Source organism: Lactuca virosa, chromosome 3, assembly GCF_052849685.1.
Source record: "Lactuca virosa cultivar CGN04683 chromosome 3, Lactuca_virosa_CGN04683_v6, whole genome shotgun sequence".
Lineage (NCBI taxonomy): Eukaryota > Viridiplantae > Streptophyta > Magnoliopsida > Asterales > Asteraceae > Lactuca > Lactuca virosa.
In genome coordinates this window covers 85,119,503-85,125,396 of record NC_136428.1, presented here as the reverse complement: position 1 = coordinate 85,125,396, position 5,894 = coordinate 85,119,503, and the positions used below count along the sequence as shown (strand labels likewise).

The window sequence follows — 5,894 nt, the reverse complement described above, 5'->3', positions numbered from 1 at the left end:
AATGTCACGTTGGTAATTAATTACACACAAAGCATTATTGCGTATCTATTAAACCTTACACCGCCCAATAAACTTGCATATATGGCAGTAAACTAGTTACACTAGGTAAGGGGACCAGACTAACCGTTTAAAACTGAACTATATCCCTTAATAATAATAATAATAATAATAATAATAATAATAATAATAACTAGCCGTTTAAAACTGAACTATATCCCTTAATAATAATAATAATAATAATAATACTAACTAGAGTGGTAACCCCCGCTTCGCGGGGGGCAGGGGGAGTTGATATGGTCGTATGATATTGGGTCGAACAGTTAGCCAAAACATTCCATACCCTTTTTAAATATACAACGAATCATATCTGTTTTCGTTTGTATAGTTTTGTTTTTGGAGTAGATAAATGTATCAAGAGATGACGATAAAAAGATATCGATTCATTAATAGATCATTACATCATTAATAGATCATTACAGGGCATTCGATTACAACAGTGTGGTTCCTTATGGTGTTCGGTGGTCTTCAACGATTTTTTTGCAGATGTCTGTTGCTGCACTCATGTTCTCCTGCATTATTTGGAACATGTCGAGCATGAGCACAGTGTCTTTGTCGTGATCGTTGATGAGAGATTCGGTGATCAGAACCTGCCTGTATGGCATTTCCACTGGAGCTTCTTGTATCATATTCTGCCTTGATTGTGCATACCCTTGATTTCTAAATTACCCCTATCCTACAACATCAAACTGTACACCAGCAATTCCCTGATAAGTTGCATCCCAGGAAAGAAACATTAGGTTATTGTTGAAAATTTAAAATCCAATGAGTAGTCAAGACCATATAAAGAAAGTAATAAGATTTAACATAAATGATGGCAGTGGTACATACCTCAGACCCCAAACATTTCTCTTGGTTGATGCTTGTCCCCTTTCTTTGCATAATACCTAATCATCAACCCAAAGTCTGTCCCGGAAGGCTATAATAGTCAACTTTTATAAAAAGAATGAATCTATATAATGAAGTAAAGAAATAATGTCCAGGTGCAGGTTCTACGACTAATATGAATATTGAATACCTTTTTTATCCTTTCAAAAGCTTCAAGAATAGGCTGGCAATTTTTTGGTTGGAGTTTGTAAATCATTTTTGAGCTCTTTTATTGAACCATCTCTACACCTAGTCATTCAGTTCCATAATGCATATCAGCAACCTAATCAACACCTACAACCAATTATTTTCATTCCTTAACAGATCTTGAAAAGTCTGCCATGAATTTGAAGTTTAACCTGAAGGATCTTAAAAGTGCGGAAGCTTAGAGTAAGATTAGGATGTTTCAATGAAGTGTTAATTATATACATTGACTAATTTTGGAGCAAAGCATGTTGAACTCAGGCCAAGTCAAGAGTTACAAAGTAAAAATATGGATAATAATAGGAGAAAAATTGAAAGATAATGAGAAATGTGTAAAAAAAAAACCCGCATATTTTCAAAATCAATATAAAAAAGATCCTTGACTTGGTCTTCATGCTTTAACCACTGATTCTTGACCCTTCAATCTTGCTTAATATATATGACCTGCATTAGATATCTGCCACCATGTAGAATATATTAGGCACACATACAACCCCAAATGATGGATGCAACATTGTACTTTTAATGTAGTGAATAGAACTTGGAATGATGAGTAGAACCTGTGTATTTTTCCAGACCACAAACTTCTTGAACAATAGATAATCCTAGATTTTGTACCTTCAATTAGGTAATCTTGGAATTTCGGAGGAAAAGGGCTTCAAATTAAGTAGATAGGAATGCAAACAGCTGTAATGAATGGATAAAATCAAAATAGAAATGGATGGAAGACTATTCCATTGAATTAAGAAAATAATACATTAGACTATCTATATCATCAACTGTATCTATGCGGATTTGTAGAGAAGCAAAATTGGAATTGGAATTGGAATTGGAATTAGTGATTCCATTCCATGACTGGTCTTGATGCAAAATGGAAACTGGAATCCATCACTTTTGTTACCTGAAGTGCTTATTGAAACACAAAAAAAAAAAAAATGAATTATATACACTTTTGATCTATTATGACAATACCAAACTCATCACGAACGACCTATATATAAAAAGATTATTGATTCATAATAAATAATAAACTTATTTTATAAAATGCTGCTATATTGACAAAAAATAAAAAAGGTGAATAAGAAGAACTCAAATGAATACTGCAGCTTGCATTGGATACAATATCCATATTTGGCATAGACCAGATATATCAAGAGGCACCAAAAGGGCATTTATGTCAAAAAAAATTCCATGTGGTTATGGTGTTAGTGACAATGACAAAATATCATGTGAAGGCTATAGGCAATAACCAAAGACGACATTTCTATCATTACATTCCATCTTGTATTGTATCCTCTAAAAATTTGAGTAGATAGCTCTATAATTTTCAGTAACATATTGTCTCCGGAGTTTCTATATCAGTCTCAACTTGTATCATATCCAAGGCAACCAAAAAGAAATAAATTACCTCCCCTACTTTTCGAGTGCTTCAATCACCATCGCTTTGATCTTAAACACTCTGTATACGTTTTCTTTCAACATCCGTAGACACAAAAAATAATATATAAACTCTAGTTAGAAAACTTAATTTAAAGAAAACTGCATCTAGTTAGAAAGCATATCTCAAAGAAAACAGCAATGTTCAAAATTTCATAATCTTATCAGAAAACATTACTGGGTCAATGTTTGATTATATCTCACATGCACACCTACAAAACATTTAGGGCTCGAGAAGAATAGGTGTAATAATAATAATAATTGGCATAATATGAGAAACTTATATGAGAATCATAAAATCATATAATAAAGCAAGGAGACTCACCCGAAGTTTTAACCTTTTAAGCATTCCGTTTTTTTTTTTTACCTTTTTGTCCTTCTTGGGCACATCATTGAGAAAAGTCAGAAGACTAACCTCTTCCTCCCCAAAGGAATATCCTCTCCTCATATATTTAGGTGTTTTAAGTGCTAAAATAACAACCAAGTATCCATGAGTTCCTCTCCTCTAACTCAGCAGAATAAAAACTAATGTTCAGATGAGACCAGATACATGAACAAATAGTATTAGTGCAGATTAATACTCCACTTGAAAATTCAATCTCATAAGCAGGTGGTAAGATGAAACCCAATCAGAAGCATGAATTAGAAGAAGCCTCAATGTTGGGTGCAAGAAACATACCTCCTAAATTCAGGGAAATGAATAACAGTTGGGTGCAAGAATGTGTACTTTGTTATCCTTAAAAGGTTAAAAAAACCTTCCTAACTCCTTGAAGAGCACTTAATGGCTGCTAAAGAGCTTAAAACGTAATGACAATGTTAAAAAAATGGACTTTGCTTCCAGACATCCACATCATAAATGCCATCATAAGCAGCTGGTTGAAAGGGGCTTTGGGTCAATTCTCATGCTTTTTGATAAGTCTAGTTTGCTTTAGCACCTTTCTTTTGGCAACTAAGACTGGAATCTTCTTGATCATGAGAGGCAAGAGGATCTGGAATGTCACGGGAGGAGTAAGCCCTCAAGAAAACTCCAAAATCAAACATAAGCTGAAATCAACGAAGCATGAAATTGGAAAAATTTAAGCGTTGAGGACCAATATGTGTAGATATGGGATTAATTTGCTTTTTTTTTCTATTGTAGCATGGTACCTTTAAAAATCAGCCCATAGGAGTAGATTTTCTAAGGTATCGTTCCATCACTGAAAAGATGAATTCAAATAAAGAAAATTATTATTCTCAATCTTCGAGTTAAAAAGAATAAGACAATTGACATTAAAAAGGCAAACCTAGGCTTAGAGTACGTAAACTTGAAGCAGCTTGGAAAACCATTACCTCCTAGTGGTATAGGTAATGGTTGTGGTTGGAACTTTCTGTACGAATTGTCAATTATACCCTTGGCCTCAATTACATCGCATACTGATTAACATCAACCATTGCACCAATTCCCTTGACACTTAACTTGTCCCGTGCAGTGATCAACAATTGCATATTTATCCCTGTGCTGTAGCAAAAAAAAAAGTGACAAAAATATATCATAAATTAAAATGCATTATACCTGAGACACAACTGAATCAGTTGACATCTCATCAAGTAGAATGAAGAAACAACTTAAAAATGTGAGGTAATTATTCAAGATTTTATAGAATCAGGTCTAATTTCAATTGTCTAAATAAGTAAATGGCCATTTTACCCTTATACTGGATAGGTCTATTAATCAAATTGAAGTTTTAAAACAATTTAATCAATATGTGGTTCTGACACATAATTGCAGTTCTGACACATAAACACTTCGCATTCAAATTCAAACAAATGTTAAGAAAATTTCTCAATTTTCGAAATTTATGACATCCCAAAGAAAATTCAAACTAAAATGACTGATAACAAAATCTTTCATGTATTCGCTAACCAGTTCTGACGTCTGCTGCTCCTTATCCTCATACTTTCATCTCTTTCTTTTTCATTTTGCCTTTCTCTTCCTCTATTTCTACTTCTTTCTCACTTTTCTCTATAGCTCATTCCTGAAATACAAATCAAGTAGTTTTATCAAGCAGTTTCAGATAATCCAATTAGAAAAATGAAGTTTGAAGCAACTTGTGCATGGTGGTGTCTTGACACTCTTCAATGCAATATCCTGATTCTCCCTTATTTGAATAACAAACTTCGTTTTCCTATATGAGGCATAAGGTTGCAAACTGAAATGAAGTTACTCAGGTAGGAAAGACTAAATACGTCAAAATGCATTTATGAAAGGTAAAGATGATGTTACATGTATGGAATGTCGGAATCGAAAATTCTTCGGTTAGCTTCTGAACAACCACAAAAGCAGGGAGCAAAGAAAAAAATCAACACATGTAGATAGTCGGACCATACAGACGAGGCATGAAAAAAAAATGAAAAATCAATCAAATAAATCATAAATAAAAAAAATAACACCTAGGGAAATTGAGGAAAAATGAGCACGATAGACATCAAAGCCGCCTAAAATCGAACATGTTACCCTAGACACCAATCGACAATACAAATAATAAGAGGGTTTGATAAAAATCTAACTTGGTGATGCTCAGTGTCGGAGAAAGAGCAGGGAAAGAGAAGCGGTTGCGTATTGCAGGTCCGATGAAGACAAAGGGCTTGTTGGGAATAGGAACGAAATTGTTGTTCGGATGCTTTTCTTTGTACTGTATCTGGAAATCCTCCCTGAAACAATAAAAAAAACCAATGGATTAGAAAAAATAAACAAAGGGAAAAGCTTTGCCGCCGGTCTGACCAGCCACCTTTTTATGGGTTGGTAGGCGTCGACCTCATCGGTTGATCTCTCCGGTGAATCGACAATCGCGGTGAGGGGGTTCGATTCAAATCTTCGTAGACGCGAATCGAAGGTTTTGTGGTGCAATTGACGTTCCAAATGAATGGCAAGAGCGGTGAGGTGAGCGGTGGGAATTTGGAGCAGCAGTGGTAGAAGGATCGGGAAGTAATAACCTAACCACTAAACACGGTTTCAAATTGTTCATAAGTCCCTTTGGGATTTAATTTTCCACAAAACCCCCTAAAGTTTCCAACAATAAAAGAGTAACAATAATACAGGGACCATTCTTGACAAAAATCCTACAGTAAAGTTTACTATTAAAACTTTTCACAATTTTAATATATATATAATAATAATAATAATAAATAAACTAAACTAAACTGTGGGTGCCTTTTAAACTAAAAGGTCACCGATATTATCCCTTAATGAAATTCAGAATCTTAAAAAATGACAGAACCATGAAGGATGAACATATTAACCAAAAAACTGAACTATAACCAAATTAACCGATATAGCTGAACCATTACTA

At 34.1% G+C, this 5,894-nt stretch overlaps 1 long non-coding RNA gene across 16 annotated transcripts; it reads right to left on the bottom strand.

Annotated features, from left to right (window-relative positions):
• Nucleotides 1–419: 419 nt before the first annotated feature.
• Nucleotides 420–5,548, bottom strand: LOC145166108 (uncharacterized). 16 transcript variants are annotated; one of them, XR_013740373.1, is made up of 9 exons: nucleotides 5,334–5,548; nucleotides 5,113–5,256; nucleotides 4,829–4,868; nucleotides 4,654–4,730; nucleotides 4,469–4,580; nucleotides 3,849–4,063; nucleotides 3,712–3,761; nucleotides 889–3,609; nucleotides 420–764 (listed from the first exon to the last, which is right to left on the bottom strand). It is a non-coding gene; the product is annotated as an uncharacterized LOC145166108 (long non-coding RNA). The 16 variants fall into 16 exon arrangements; XR_013740378.1 differs by having other exon boundaries at nucleotides 4,660–4,730; XR_013740382.1 differs by having other exon boundaries at nucleotides 889–989; nucleotides 1,076–3,609; nucleotides 4,469–4,868.
• Nucleotides 5,549–5,894: the final 346 nt, after the last annotated feature.